The sequence below is a fragment of the Ambystoma mexicanum genome, chromosome 6q (genome assembly GCF_040938575.1).
Source record: "Ambystoma mexicanum isolate Mex_15411 chromosome 6q, UKY_AmexF1_1, whole genome shotgun sequence".
In the NCBI taxonomy this organism is placed as follows: domain Eukaryota; kingdom Metazoa; phylum Chordata; class Amphibia; order Caudata; family Ambystomatidae; genus Ambystoma; species Ambystoma mexicanum.
The window spans coordinates 462,335,920-462,352,129 of NC_090937.1; the positions used below are offsets into that span (position 1 = coordinate 462,335,920).

At 44.3% G+C, this 16,210-nt stretch overlaps 1 protein-coding gene across 4 annotated transcripts in view; it reads right to left on the reverse strand.

The window, feature by feature from the left end:
- Nucleotides 1–16,210, reverse strand: part of GSTCD (glutathione S-transferase C-terminal domain containing) — a 1,401,422-nt gene that overhangs the window by 1,194,291 nt on the left and 190,921 nt on the right. Inside the window, exons 2-4 of one of the 4 annotated variants that reach the window (XM_069630948.1) lie at nt 4,978–5,136; nt 4,701–4,898; nt 4,467–4,615 (exon numbers count right to left, since the gene is read on the reverse strand). The exons of the other annotated variants lie outside the window; for them this stretch is intronic. The gene's annotated coding sequence lies outside the window, so the exon portion shown is untranslated. The remainder of the gene's footprint in view (nt 1–4,466; nt 4,616–4,700; nt 4,899–4,977; nt 5,137–16,210) is intronic. 4 annotated transcript variants of the gene reach the window in all.

Here is a 16,210-nt window from a genome sequence, read left to right on the forward strand (position 1 = left end):
TTCCCTGGCCACCTGCGCAGAGGATCCAAGGGGACTAGAGTGAGAAGAGCATCAGGTTTCTCATAGGAGGCACAGATTAGAGAGGTGGAAAAAGAGAGGCAGCCATATTTAGGTGGGTGGAGAAGAACAGAGATGGGTATAAGGAGGGGAGGAGTAAGATCAGGAAGGAGGTGAAGAAAGGAGAATTGAGCGAAGCTTTAAGACCAGGAGAAGGAGGATGGACAGGAGGAGTGAAAGGGAGACATTGGACATTGACTTTGCAATGAACTTGGACTGCTTCAGAAAGCGGTCACACCCAACTGGTCCATTCTGCACCAGGAAGCAATTTTAAACCTCTGCTCTGCACTAGCACATTACCACAAAAGCACTGCAGCAGTCTCTGGCCCAACATCATTTGGCCCTTCCACTACTAGAGGTGGGGCATAGTAAGACACCTTATGAGGCAAGCCTCATCATCAAGCACCTTTAAGACAGCTACTGTGGAGAACAGCTGAAATTGGCAATTTAGCCACTGTATGTGCCATGGAGGTCATAGAAATTTGGCAAAAGCCTTTCCAACTCCAAGGGAAGAACCAGAGACATTCAAAGAAACTACAGACTTTTCCAAAGTTACAATCGATTTTAGGTACATAAGAATCAGCACATGTAATTCTCACTTTAGTAAAACAAGTTTATTGGAGCGAAAACAATCAGCCATCAACAGACTTGGTTATAGGAGTGTAGAGGAGGTCCCAGATATGACCTGCACCCCTGCCCCCCATTGTGAATTACCAGTAAAGTACTCACCAAGATATGTGACATACGAGGAGCAGCTGAACCAACAGAGAGCTGCAATGAGCCTCTGCCCTGTGTACGTTAGGAGATCAATACCTGTTGAAGTGCCCATAACCAGACAACCCTGGGCAGCACGCTATCCAATCGGACAACCATACCAGCCAGTGGTACGAAACGAGTATTAACAGACTGTTCATGAGGAAACCCCGAAGGCCCTAATAGAAGGCCAATGGAATTAAACCAAGGGCCTAGGCAGCCCCGAGAAACAGAATTGGTTACTGAAAGCGAGCATGCCATTACCAGTAAGTGCTAGACTAGATGTAATGGACAAAGAGACAATGATAAAACGTGAGGGAACGTTGCCATGAGACAAGATGGAAGCAACCGCCCTGTTGAATGTGTGTAAATAAGCTTGAAACGCAAGATGCTAAGAAATCGATACTGCCTGCAAAGCATAGTAGAAGAATAGAGCGGCAAGCGCCAACCATATATCTACCTCAATGCAGCACAATGTACACGTGTGACTCCCTTTTGTGAAAGCAGAATTGTACCCAGGCGGCCAGAGGCCTAACAGGCCGAGTTTCGAAACCTAGCAGAGGCCAGAGAAGAAGCAGGATCGAAACCTAGCAAAGAGAGGCTCATGCCGGGGAAATCGAGGTCAACCAGAGAAGGGGAGGTGAGCATGAGCTCACGAGACTCCAACTTCGGAGCATGCCAGCCCGCCCGTGAAGGTCAAGATGAGAGGCCCATGCAGGTGCCCAAGCGAACAGAAAATTAAATACACAAAAGATGGAAAACTAAAAGCAGATTCACTGTGAACTAACACTTGACCAGCTAAGCGCGAAGATGTACCACCGCCTGATGTCATCCAGAACCCGAGGATGCCATAACTTTTCCTGATCAGAGACTACAGATCTGAGGCCATACCCAGCCAACTAATTGACACATAGCTCTAAAAACACTGATTGATGGAAAGGAGGAAGGGTGAATCTTGGGACACTAGGCACCTGGGTGTCTATTCTGCATGTTGCTAATTAAAGTGGAGATTTATGTTTAGGGGTGTAACTTGCCCAATCATGATGGACCATGTAATCTAGGGTCCTATAGCCACTGTAACCAATGAGACGTTGTACACAGTGACATCAGTCATGTGTGTTGTAGAGGGATGGGCGTAGACGCCCACCTGATAAGAGTTACCCAATCCAATTGCTTTATTTCCATAAACAGATATAACACCTATACTTAAGTTACCTTTCCTAACCAATTATGCTGCATGATGATTTTTTGTAGAAGTAGACGTCAGTGATGACGAGGTTTGCCCATAAAAGAGGTTGTTGTACTGAAGTTCGGGAAAGTCGGGGTGAGGCAGGTGTTCGTGATGCAGCGGATTTCCATAAGCTGATGTACGTACCATTGAACGGACTTCCCTTTGCCAATTTACTGAGTCCCAATTATTAAACCTTACTGGAGTATTTGATCCCCGCACTCTGTCCTCGCATGGTGCAGCTATCTTGTATTACTAGTTTTCGAGGGTGAGTACTGACCAATGGGCCCGTCAGTAATTTCCTCTCCTCGTCAACAGGAGTACTATTAAAAACTGCGAGAAGCAACTTATTGACAGCAATCCCAAGTTCTGCATAAACAAACAATTGTAAGCAGAATAGGGGAGAATCGCCTGCAGATTTCTTAGGAAGACTAAGAATTGTATTTGCTAAACATTTGGGCATAAATAAACCCACTGACAATGTGTAGGAGGTGACAGCTACTGCTTTACGTCAAGGTTTGTAAAATGGTAGTGCCATCTTGGAATTGTGTTATTTGTAGAAGCCTTGTGTACACATTGCATATATAGAAGGAGCTACATATGTATATACATACTTTCTTTACTTTGTAAATTAGATTCATCCCAAACAAAATGTTTAAAAGTTTTTATGACACCTTTAGAAGAGTCAATATCTTTAGTAAATCTTGTACAGTGTTTCCCCAATACTCGTACTAGTCTACAGAGAACACTGTTTAGCTTACCACGAACAGAAAAATTAGATTACGGAAGCAAATTGAATGGCACCACATCTGCAGAGCTTTCAAGGCAGGGGGAGATATCCTTCTAGGGAAAACGTGTGAGGGTCAAGAGGGACTGAGGGAGAGGGTTCAGTGCAGATCAGTAGTACTGTATACACCTACTGTAAAGACCGGCTGTAAACAGGTGGGTCACTGGAAGTTTGAATATCACAACTCACAGCAATGTTTCCAACCCGTTCCTTAATCCGCTTCCATTTTCCAACATCAATTCACCAGCCTTTCCCCTCACCACACGGAATACCCCAAGAGAAGGCTCATTAGCACAGCCTGGCACATAGTAACCTTTCCATGAACCCTTTAATCTCTCTTAATCAAGAAGGACGATTTGTGCAATGTGTTATAGAAGAAAAATGTGTGCATTGCCTCATAGAAAACCTTACTTCATAGAAACTGGAGCAAGCTGGTTGGCTCTTCGGTCTTAAGACTTACCTCCTGCTCCTGTTTTCTCCAACCTTGTCAAAGTTGTCAGTATTTCTAATCAACCTATTCTACATCCTGTAACTAAACACACATCTGCTTCTCTGGTTCATTTAACGGGCAAACATGATTTTCTGTTAAGTCCCTCTTCACCCGTTAACCTGCTAGACCAAGAATTGTTGTGCAAGTTAGACTGTGCCATTCACTGCACACCTGATGGGGAGTTCTTGGATGTCCCCTATGAAAAAACTGAAATTGGGATTGCTGCTCTGCATGAGAAACCACTTACAAGGACAGCCCCAAACAAAGCCAACTTCAGAAAATATCCATTTGCTATCCAAAGTCTCTGGCAGCCTTTTCTTCTCAGCAGGATAACTAGGTGGGTTGAATATGCAACATTCAGCCAGTTAGAATTTGGATACTTCCCTCTAAACCTCTGCCAAAGGTCCCACAATACCTACTATGTCTCAAAGCAAATTAAGGGATAGCGGCTGTCATCAACTCGCTATTGCAACAGGGAATTATTCTCCCCACTACCAGACTGTGCTATATCACCATTTTCCCTGTGAAGAAATCCAGTAAAGGTGGATCTTGCTTTGAGTTGGACCTATGTGCCAAAAATTCTGTATTACTGCCTTCTTTTCCAGTAGTTCCGAATCCTGAAGCGATTTTCTCCACTATTCCACCTACAGCTATCTGTTGCACTGTTGAGGATCTGTGTTCTGCTTTGGTTTCTATAATGATCCACCAAGATTGTTGATTTGTTTGCTTTCAAATACTGAGGTCTACTATATACGTGGACTAGGCTGCCACAAGAGCATGAAGAATCATCCGCCTTGTTTTTCCAACTATTGAAAAACGATCTGGATGATATGCTTCCAGGAAAATCTGTACTTGGCATACTTTTAGTTTTGCCCCTTAAAAAGCTTGCAAACAAGATACTTCAATACTTTAACTGATCTAGCCACTAAAGGTCACATCCCCCAAACAAATGTTCCAGTTATGTCAGACATTGTAATGATCCCAGCAAAGGAGCACAGTTCCCATTCAGAAATACCAGGGAAGCAAGGAACTTCATATCAGTCAGTGGGTCAACAGTGGCTTCAAGCCTGGCACAAATGGCATTTGTCTCATTCATAGCATAGCACCGATAGGCTCACATAGCGCTTACATTTGTTTTTTCCTACACTCACCATGGTTGCCGCCAAGTCCATTGTTAACTCACAGCACATACTACACCTGTTGCAGAGGAAGCTGCTTAAGCCCCACCTCTGCTGGAGCACTCGCTTCGCGTCTTCTCTGCTGACAGCGGGTAACGCTACCAGCGATCTCCTGACAGAACCTGTTAAAGGAAAAAGCAAAGTTAAGAGATATTAGTTGCCACAGAAAATCAACAGAATTCCATTGCTGTAGTTGTAAAGACTTACCGAACTGAAGTATTTCCAAAGCGTTTCCTCAGTCAGCAGTTTATTTCGTCGTCTCCACATCTTCTGTCAGAAGTTCTGTCGCAGCCGCAGCATCTACCTCACAGCAGTCTTCGATTGCGGTCACAGTGCCTTCATTCAAAGGTTTTCTTCAGCAATCTCTGCATCGCCCAAAGGTATCATCTACAGCTTTCCGAAAACCTGCAAAACAAAAAGTTATTTTTGTTAATGAATGAACTTACAAAATAAGAAAGAAGAAGTTTTTACATATGTTGCTTACCTGAAGTCCCAGCAAGTTTTTCTTCGCTTAGTTATTAGAGCGCTCGTCTCTGAAGGCTGCAATTACTCCGTTAAGACGAACTTGCGTTTATTAAACGTTTCCTCATACCGAGTATAGTCGCAGCCATACCGCATCTACCCTTTTCTAAGAACCAAGAACCTGCAAAATAAAAGGGAACATTTTAGAAAGATCTCACCAACGTAGGGGCTGTTCAGAATCTGACCAAATATATTTTTTCACCAAAAACTCACCCAAGATAAATCTAAGAAAAGGAAAGGACATTATTCTGACAAGAATCTTTTGAACACTGCAGCCTGTCAAGTTAAGTTTCCAAACCAACGCCCCCCTGTAGAATACAGGATGGAGAGCTCCACAAAACATAAGCACAGGTGAGAAGGGAGGGATTTATCAAAAGGCACACGGCACTACAGTTTCAAGCAAATAGAAGTTACAGTAGTTCTATTGTTATAATTGTTGTTTGCACAGAATAAGAGCCCAGACAACGGATCCTCCAGCTGAGAAGGCATACGCTCCCGCGGAGTCCCAGGTAAGCGTTACAGACTAGTACAATATTTGAGACTATATTTCTGCAGCCCCACAACATTTGACCGACACACCGTACAAAATTGAGGGGAGCTGGGAGCTATTTAACTCCTGCTTGTTGACGAGTAGAGCGTAGTTAGCTTGACGCTACCATTTAACAGGAGCTACTTTTGGCTCTGCAGACCAACTGATGCCTAACAAACACACCAATGTGAATTTATTTCTGTGCGTTTGGGATAACATATAAATAAACTTTAGGACACAGCTGTATGACATTTAAAGCATAATGAACACAATTATATTACGTAGAAGCAAAATTTGCAGTACGCTATGTAACAGCTTCTTGTTCCACAGTGGTAACTCCTGGTTACTGGTGAATGCTAGGTACCCAGACACTGCTTTTATCCAATCTTAATTTCTAGCCCTGCATCTGTGTTGCTGCCATCATAAAAATGATGAGTGCACTCAATTTTTTAGAATGCCCGATAATGTTGAAAGTTGAAATTAGATCATGCCACCCTTGCTACGTCATTGCAAGACCTGGCATGTTTAGATAATTCTGAGCCATTGCAGTGGTTGCCAGAGGTAGAAAAGTAATTCAAAGTTATTAAACACGCTCTTACCAATGCTCCAGATTTAGGGTTGGCCAGTTACAAGAAACCCATTACACTCTTCTCTCATGAATGAGATGGATCTGCTTAAGCTGAAACGACACATACATATGGGGATACACGCTGACCAATCTATATTACCAGACTGCACTAGACGCGGTTTTCAATGGATTTCCTTCCCGTCTCTGGTCTGTAGCAGACGCTGCTGAAGGGGTACAATTAATGGAAAACTTGGTTTTATGTTCCTCATTAACAGTTGTGGTACCACACACTATCACTGCTCGGTTGAACATGAAAATGCAGCACATGTCCACTTCCCAACTTAGAAAGCATGAACTATTTCTATTACAAAAACACACATTACCCTGATTCACTTTCCTATCCTCAATCCTGCCTCTTTATTGCCAATCAGCCCCTGCACGAGCAACCACATAACTGCATTTCGGTTACTTCGAATCGCACACAACAAAAGAATAGCTCCTTATTAGACTATTACAAAACCCAGCACTTATTTATTTTGTAGATGGTTCATGCCACTGTGATAAAAGGCAGGCTGTTGCTGGTTATTGTTGTGTGCTCCAATCAAAACTTTAATAGAAGTGCACACCTTCATAATGTGTTCTCTGCTAAATGACCAAACCTGTTGATCTAACAAGAGCCGGCACAACAGCAAAATAAATGCCATATAGATCGTTTGTATCCATGCATTTAAAGTTGTACATGGCTACAGTCAATTATGTAAACAATGGGGATTTTTAACTTCGCAGGCTCACCTCTAAAAATGCCTTTATACGTCTGCCATTCACAATCCTCTTATTTCACCCAAAGAAATTGCTATTGTGAAATGCAAGGCTCAACAATCTTCTTATGATGAGGTTATAAGAGAAAATATCTTGGCTGGCTGCAAGGGCAAGGAGGCGCCATTTCCCACTCTTAGGCTGTACAACTGTTTTACAAACTGATCAAATGCAGATGCCGCCATTTACATCCCTAGAGGACCTTGCCATAATATAGGACAATTAACCGGAAATAGCAAAAACGATCATGGAATGCTGCAGGGAGCCTTTTACATCACATCATCGGTTGCATTCCCCAGACAACCGCTTGGTACTGTAAATGGTGTTATCACCTTATTTTGCAAGCATGCACCATGCAGTAGCACTGTGAGGGAACAAAGGGGCTGTATGGCAGCTCAGGAGAGTTCTTTCAGGCAAACCAGCAAAAAGACTACATTTCCAATGATTCCCGGTGGGTAGTTGGAAGGGAGCAGGTGTGCTGCTTGTTGGATTACTTAAGCCACTCCCTGGCCCATGCGGCCTGTTGGCGATTGTTGGCGTGCAGGCACAGGCTGGAAGAGGGAAGCTGGATGTGCGCGGTTTGAAGGTTTAGTGGACCAGGCCAGGCGGTGAGATTGCTTCCCACAGGGGAACTGATCATGGCAGAGTATTTTGTTGAGCGTTTATGAGTACCCGGGCCAGGCAGTGAAGATGGTGCAGCAGCGCTCCGTCCATTTGATACTCGGCGTGAAAACGGCGGTGTGGCCGTCAACGCAGGAGAAACATTGCCTGGGGAGGTGCCGGTGAGCCCCCCAGGCCTCAGTTAAGTGTTCTGGGTTGTGTGTGTGTGCTTATGTGTTTCTGAACATTTCTGTGGTGCGTCTTCCACTTTTCCCGCATGACAAAGACCTTTTTTCATTATTATCCTGCCAACGGGGTTGATTACGGCACATATTTGTTCCCGCAACGAAAAGCTTGTAAATGCATGTGGGGGACGCCGCGACTCACAGACTAGGAACGCCCAGGTCTACCAAGTGTGGAAAAGGACACAGTTAGTGAAACAAGGAGGAATGGGTGTCCGGTCAATTGGTCGACAACAAACTGGTCGACTGCAATTTGGTCGACACCATTTGGTCGAATGCCAAATGGTCGAATTTTTTTTTTTTTATTTATATATGTGTTTTGTGGGTTTTCGTGTGGGGGGGAAAAAAAAAAAAAAAAAAAAAAAAAAAAAAAAAAAAAAAAGGGGGTTGGGGGGGGACCCCCCCAAAAAAAACCAAACAAGGGGTAAAAAAAAAATATTCGACCATTTGGCATTCGACCAAATGGTGTCGACCAGTTGTCCCGTCGACCAAATGTTTGACCAATTGACTGGTAACCGGAGGAATGCTATGTTGTTCGTGGCTGCTTGCTTATTCATTTCATGTCATGTCAGTCATGACTCATTTATGTTCGAGTAGATATCTCAAACAAGCATGTATAGGGGGGTCCTCTTTTTTATAGGGGGCCAATCTGGGAGAGGACAAAAAATTTAAGTACAAGGCAGAGACCCAGTTGGCTACCCTTGGATGTAACAATAGTCGGGGACTAGTAATCAAACCAGTAATGTGGAAGAAACCATCTTTCTAAACATATCAAAGACGGTAGAGACCGGAATATAGAAAAATACAATTTATTAAGAAGCAAAATAAAAAGCCACCATAGAGTGGTCTTCAAAAAAGGATCAATCAGAGAAAATCAAACAAATATTTCATGTGTAATCAAATATACAAGTGTCAACACTTTTGTAGATCTGGGACTTGACAAGAATTGGATAGTGTCGTCCACTAACTATGAACAGTAATGTATGATATGATCAACCATACAAAAATGAAAATAATGGATGTCCCTTGTATATTTGATTACACATGAAATATTGGTTTGATTTTCTCCGATTGATCCTTTTTTGAAGACCACTCTATGGTGGCTTTTTATTTTGCTTCTTAATAAAATTGTATTTTTCTATATTCCCGGTTTCGACCGTCTTTGATATATGTTTAGAAAGATGGTTTCTTCCACACTACTGGTTTGATTACTAGTCCCCGACTATTGTTACATCCAAGGGTCTCATTTATGTTCGAGCATTAGCACCCTTCGCCGGCTGACACAGCAGGAGGGGTTTTCTGATTTATTTTCATGAGTGTACCATACCGAGACAGGATGTATGTTGTTACTTGTGCTAATGTCCATCATGTATGTGTTGCGGTTATCTATGGCTATCCATAACCCTCAATGTGCTTATGAATGTTGCTTTTAGAGGGTGAACAGGAAAACAGGAATAGGAGGCTAAATCCTAATCAAGAAGGATTCTGGCTAGGTCAAACCAGGTTATTGATGCACTGGCTGCACCAGTATTGTGCACATGTATGTTACTTCCCCTATGTTCCCTTTCCCTATCCCTCTGCACGTTTCCTAAACCTTTTCCCGGTGACCCGAACAGCCCCATCTGTCCATAACCTCTCCCTAACCCTCTTCCCCCCCCATTGGCTGCCTCGTGGTACCTGCATGTACTAAAATCAGGGGCCCATGCCAAACAAGTTGGGAGGGGTCAACTACATTTGGCTTCCAAGGCTAGGAAGGGGTTGTGCAATAACCCAAGGGTGTGACAATCACCCACCCCCAAATTGGGATAATTAAGCCACACGAGCAAGATGGAGCCCCTTCCACCCTTAACAGAGGTGCTAAACGCACTACAGGATATACAGGCAGAATTGATTCAGTCTCGGCAGGCGACCAATACGTTGAAGATGCAGGTTAGTGGGTTAATTGCTCCAGGAGCACCACTGCATTGGGAGGCGGCAGCGCAATCATTGGCAGGACCATCTAGTCAGTGAAATACAGTGGTAGTACAACAGCATTAAGGTTTCCACTGGCAGCCCACAAGAGATTGGTGGGAGACCCCAGGAACTGTTCTACATTTCTGACACAATGAAAGCTACACTTTCTCTGTAAACCAATAGCATTTGAGTCCACCCAGGCTCGGACAGCTTTTGTTATTTCTTATTTGACCGGGAATGTAGCAGCATGGGCGATCCCCTTAGTACAAAAAGATGAACCTATATTATATGACTCGGCAGGGTTCGCAGTAGAATTTGCACGACTGTTTGATCAGCGAAATGTATCGTTGGCCCAGCATAAGGAGTTATTGGCACTAAGGCAAGGTACTAAGGATTTAGTACTTATGTGACGCAATGTAACCGTTTGGTGGTAGAAACGGCGTGGCTGGAACCTAAGCAAGCAGTTTTATTTTACCAAGGATTGAAGGAAGAGCTTAAAAGATGCCATAGCTCATGTGGAACCCCAACCAGAGTCATGTAATGCACGTATTGACTTGGCTTTGCAGTTGGACCATCGTTTGGATGAACGCAAGGGTGACAAAAGGAGGATGAAAGGAAAAACGTTTGTGCATCTAGACAGGAGTAGGGAGGGGGGGGGAGAATCAAGGAGAACCCATTGGTAGCATTAGGTGATTTATGACAGCAGAGGAAAAAGAAAGGAAGTCTGGTAATTTGTGTCTTTACTGTGGGAAGGCGGGGCATTACATCAGGAACTGTCCCAACACTCCCACTCGAGTGGGGGAGAGAAGGAAGGTGGAGGCAGGAAAAGAAGGGGCTTGTTAAGTGGGGGGGGGGGAACGACTATACTGAGCCAACAGGAGGCAGAGTTCCCTTTGGCAGTGGCTAATACTATGCAGGTTAAGGCTCCTCATATTTATACATTGGTGACTTTTTTTCAAACAGTAAGGAGATGGTATCGGCAATGGTGAATTCAGGGACCAATGGGAATTTCATAGATATTGCATTGGCAACCAAGCTATGAATTCCCACTAGGATCAAGAAAGTGTGAGTTGGTGCCGGCGGCGGATGGCTCATGTTTGACTTCAGGTCCAATTACCACCCAGACTCAGGAAAGAAGGATGTGGTGTGGGTCATGGGGAGATGATCACATTTGATTTGATTGCGGCTCCCCAGTTTAGGGTGATTTTGGGCATGCCCCGGTTAGTAGCAAACAACCCTCGCATAAACTGGCAGGGAAAGACGTTGACCTTTGGAAAGGAGAAGGGTGCATCTCATTTGACGGGCATGGGAGGTCCTGCCACCTTTCTTGTAGAGGGGGGTTCATCAGCAGGTTCAGATAGGGGCAGTGGTTACCACCCTGCCAGTAACCCACCAGGAATTTGCAGGGGTCTTTGACAAGGGTGGCACATCTCAGTTACCACCCCATAGACCATTTGACTGTGTGATTGAGTTGGAACCGCAGGCTAGATTACCTTGCAGTCAGGTTTATGCCTCGTCGGAAAAAGAGAAAACACTTCTGGGAATACCTAGACAAGATGTTGGCTTGTGGGTTTATAAGACCTTCTAAATCCCCAGTTACATCCCCTTTGTTTTTAGTGCCTAAGAAGGAGGGCACGTTAAGGACTTAAATAGACTACAGAGCACTGAATAGGGTGACCATAAAGAACGTGTTTCCATTACCATTAGTTTTTGTTTTATTAGACCAGGTCAGGATGGCTAAGATTTATACCAAGTTGGATTTAAGGGGGGCGTACCATCTTATCAGGGTGATGAGTCGAAGACAGCCTTCCGCACAAAGTTTGGTATGAGTATTTGGTGATGCCGTTTGGTTTGTGCAAAGCCCCTGTGGCATTTCAACATTTTATGCAGGAGGTGTTGCAGGAATATTTGGATTTGTTTGCGATTGTGTACATAGATGATATTTTTACTTTTTCTGAGTCAATGGAACAGCATGAACAACATGTCAAGGCAGTGCTAGCCAGGTTACAGGAGTATCATTTGTTTGCTACACTGGGAAAGTGTGAATTTGATGTCACTAGAGTAGAATTCTTGGGCTTCATTTTGACACCATCGGGAGGGGTTATGGATGACGAAAAGGTGTAGGCAGTTACCAAATGGCCAACTCCCCAATGTGTGAAGGACATTTAATAATTTCTGGGTTTTGCCAATTTTTACAGAAGATTTATCAACACATTTTCTGCTATTACTCCCATTACCCGATTGTTAAAGAAAGCTACCAAGTTTCAATGGGATCAGTTAGTGGAGGAAGCGTTTGAAAAATTAAAAAAACGCATTTACAGAGGCTCCAATTCTATGTCATCCCAATCTGCAGAAACAATTTCTGGTAGAGACGGATGCCTCTAATTTGGCCGTGTGGGCAATTCTGTCACAGACAGACTAGGAAGGCATCCAGTAGCCTATTTTTCTTGTAAATTGACAGTATGAACAAAATTATGCCATTATGGATAAAGAACCTTTGGCCATCAGGGAGGCTTTTTTGGAATGGCGACACTATCTAATGGGGGCTCGACTTCCAGTAGTGGTTATCAGTGATCACAAGAATTTACAGTATCTCAAGTCTGCTAGAACCCTCAGTTCTTGGCAATTGCGATGAGCCCAATTCTTTGAAGTGGTTGATTTTGTGGTCACATATAGGCCGGGGAGAAGCAACGGCAAAGTATACGCATTGCCCAGGCAAGAAAATCTGGGAGGGCATCGTCAAGTGGATCGAAGTGTCAATTCAGTGGAAAGAATTGTGGGGGCAGTTACGTAGGTGGTTCTTGGAGAGATACGTTAGAATTTCCCAAGGGACGAGTGGACTGAATGGGTGAAGAAGGGTGAAGGAGAAGTCATTCAGGAAGGGTTGCCATGTCATGAATGGAAGTTGTTTCTCCCCTACTGAGCCAGTGAGGAAAAAGGCGCCGTTTTGGTGTCATAATTCCCCCCTGGCAGGGCATGTGGGGGTCAGGAAAAGGCAAGAAATGGTACAGAGGTACTTTTGGTGGCAGGGGTGGGCCTCCCAGGTACAGGGGGTGGGCCTCCCAGGTACAGAAATATGTGGCAGGTTGTGAGACCTGTGTGTGTTCTAAAGAAGATCATTTGAGGAAGGCGGGATTGTTGCAACCATTGGCTACACCCAGGGATCCTTGGGAATGTGTGTATGGATTTTGTCACTGAATTGCCTCAAGATGAAACTTGCGACACGATTTTGGTAGTAGCGGACTATCTGACCAAACAAGCTCAATTTATACCATGTGACGGAATTCCAAGTGCCAGTACACTAGCTGATTTATTCTTGCAGCATATATTGAGACTACATGGGTTACCAAGAACAATAGTATCCGACTGGGGGGGGTAACAATTCACCTCTCGGTTTTGGCGTGCCTTCTGTAAGTACTCGGAATCTTCTGCGCACGATCTACCAGTTACCATCCACAAACAGATGTCAAACAAACGAGCAAATCAGACCATGGAGCAATACCTCAGGTGCTTTTTGGCCGAATGCAAATCGTCATGGGTTCAATCTCTTTGGTTGGCACATTTCTGTTATAACACCAAGCATGACTCCTTGGGAATGTCTCCTCATTTCTGTCTATATGGTCAGGACTGTCAAATGCTTCCAGAAGAGTTTCTAAAATGTAACAGGATCCCATCGGTGACAGATCACATGTGGGAGCTTCTTGAAATACGAGAGAAGGCACGCCAAAATCTGGATACGGCCAAGGTGAATCATAAGAAACAAGCAGACCAAAAGAGACAATCTAGTCCTAAGTAAGTGGTGGGAGATTGAGTGTGGTTATCCATTCAGCACATTAAATCGTATGGTCTCGAAGGTTTTTGCACTATTTCATCAGGGCTTATACTATTGTACGTTGTGTATCTAACATGGCAGTAAGATCACGATTGCCTTCTCATATGCGGATTCATCCAGTGTTTCACATTTCTTTGGTTAAACCTGCAGCTCTTGGTGTGGTGACAAGGAAGGCCCTGGGGGTGATGAAGGGTGGTCAAAAGGAGTTTGAGGTGCAGCACATTCTGGAGTCCAAGTGGCGTGGATCAAAACTCTGGAATCTAATTGTCTGGATGGGGTGTGGGCCTGAGGACGATTCTTGGGAACCTGCTGAGGCAGTGCATGCTGATCGACTGGTAAGACTATTTCATTGATCCCATTTGGATAAGCCAGGTCCTGGGAGGGGCCTTAGAGGAGGGGTAAAATGAGGAAAAAAGGGGCTGTACGGCAGCTCAGGAGAGTTCTTTCAGGCAAACCAGCAAAAAAAGACTGTTTCCCGTGATTCCCTGTTGGCAGTTGGAAGGGAGCAGATGTGCTGCTTGTTGGGTTACTTAAGCCACTCCCCGGCCCGTGCTGCCTGCTGGTGATTGTTGGTGTGCAGGCACGGGCCAGAGGAGGAAAGCTGGATGTGCGAGGTTTGAAGGCTTGGTGGACCGGACCAGGCGGTGAGATTGCCATGATCAGTTCCCTCGTCGGAAGCAGAGTATTTTGTTGAGCGTTTAGGAGGACCCGGGCCAAGCGGTGAAGACCTTGCAGCAGCAATCTGTCCCTTTGGGACTCGGCGCGAACACGGCAGTGTGGCCGTCAACTCGGGAGGAACATTGCCTGGGGAGGTGCCGGTGAGCCCCCCGCAGTCCTCAGTTAAGTGTTCTGGGTTATGTGTGTGCTACAGTGTTTCTGAACATTTCTGTGGTGCGTCTTGCACTTTTCCCGCATGACAAAGGCCTTTTTTCATTATTAGCCTGCAAACGGAGTTCATTACAGCACATGTTTGTTCCCACAATTAAAAGCTTGCAAATGCATGTGGGACACGCCGCGACTCACGGAATAGGAACGCCCAGGGCTACTAAGCGTGGAAAAGGACACGGTTAGTGAAACAAGGAGGAAATGCTATGTTGTTTGTGGCTGCTTGCTTCATTTCATGAAATGTCAGTCACGAGTCCTTTATGTTGGAACATGAGCACCCTGCACCGGCTGACATGGCAGGAGGTGTTTTCAGAGTTATTTTCATGAGTGTACCATACCGAGATAGGATGTATGTTGTTACTTGTGCTAATGTCCATCATGTATGTGTTGCAGTTATCTATGGCCATCCATACGCTCAATGTGCTTATGTTTGTTGCTTTTAGAGGGTGAACAGGAATAGGAGGCTAGATCCTAATCAAGAAGGATTCTGGCTACGTCAAAGCAGGTTCTTGATGCATTCGCTGTGCCAATATTGTGCACATGTATGTTACTTCCCCTATGTTCCCTTTCCCACTGCAAGTTTCCTAAAAACTTTTCCCGGTGACCCCAACACCCCCTACCTATCCATAACCTCTCCCTAACCCTCTCCCCCCCCCCATTGGTTGCCTCGTGGTACCTGTATATACTAAAATCAGGAGCCCATGATGACAACCAAGGTAGGAGGGGTCAACTACATTTGGCTTCTGTGGCTAGGAAGGGGTTGTGAGATACCCCACTGGTGTAAAATGGGTGGTTGTTGCTCTTAAAAGAAATGAGTATGTTCCATAGATCCATATTCTAGCACAGCAATACTGTGAACACCAGATAATTTACCAACATAGAGTGGAGAAAACTACTAAAACCAGCACTGGTTTGCATCTGAATCGATGGGGAACCTTTGTAAAATGTTCAGATTGATTTCAAACAGATGCTGAAATGCTGTAGATATCAGCATATACTTGTTCTGGACATTTCTTCAGAATGGAGACACCAAAGTTGAAAAGACATTGAATAAGAATGTTTTCCAAGATTTGGAGTGCCTGTAAGCTTAAACAGTTTTTTGTATTTTTATTTTTGCATTTATAAAGCGCTCACACAGCCCACAGGTATCGAGGCACTGTTATAGGATTTATTTTCTTTTTTTTGTCTTAGGTACGTATTTATAACGCGCTTAAACACCCAGAGGTTTCTAAGCGCGGACCCAGGGATCTAACCTGTGTTGCTTCGTTTCGAGCTATCCTCCCGGGACAATGAGTCACAGAGGGGCTCATTGTATGGGACAAGTTATTAAGGAACTTTGTACAGCATTACAGATTCAGCAAATGCTCTACTTCCCACCCCATTTTCTATCAGCAAATGCAGGGGAATTACAGAATTAGATTTTGAAGAACAAATTGGCCAAAATATGTACTGAAACAAATCTTAAATGGTCGGATGCACTCATTAGCCTTCATGAGCATGTGAAAACTTAACAGAAAAACAGGTTTAATCCCACATGAAACAATTAGGGGTCATCCAAAAGTGACTTCCTGCATAACTTCATCTAGCTTTAGCACAGCTGAATATTAATTTAGTCTATGATTTAATACTGGACTATTTGAAGGCACTAATAAAATGTGCCAGGTCAATATATACTCCAAGGAAATGCTCCCTAAAGAACCGAAACAAGTATGTCACCCTGAGGAGGCCTGCAACCGGGTATACGTGAAGGAACATCAGAGGCAGTCTGCC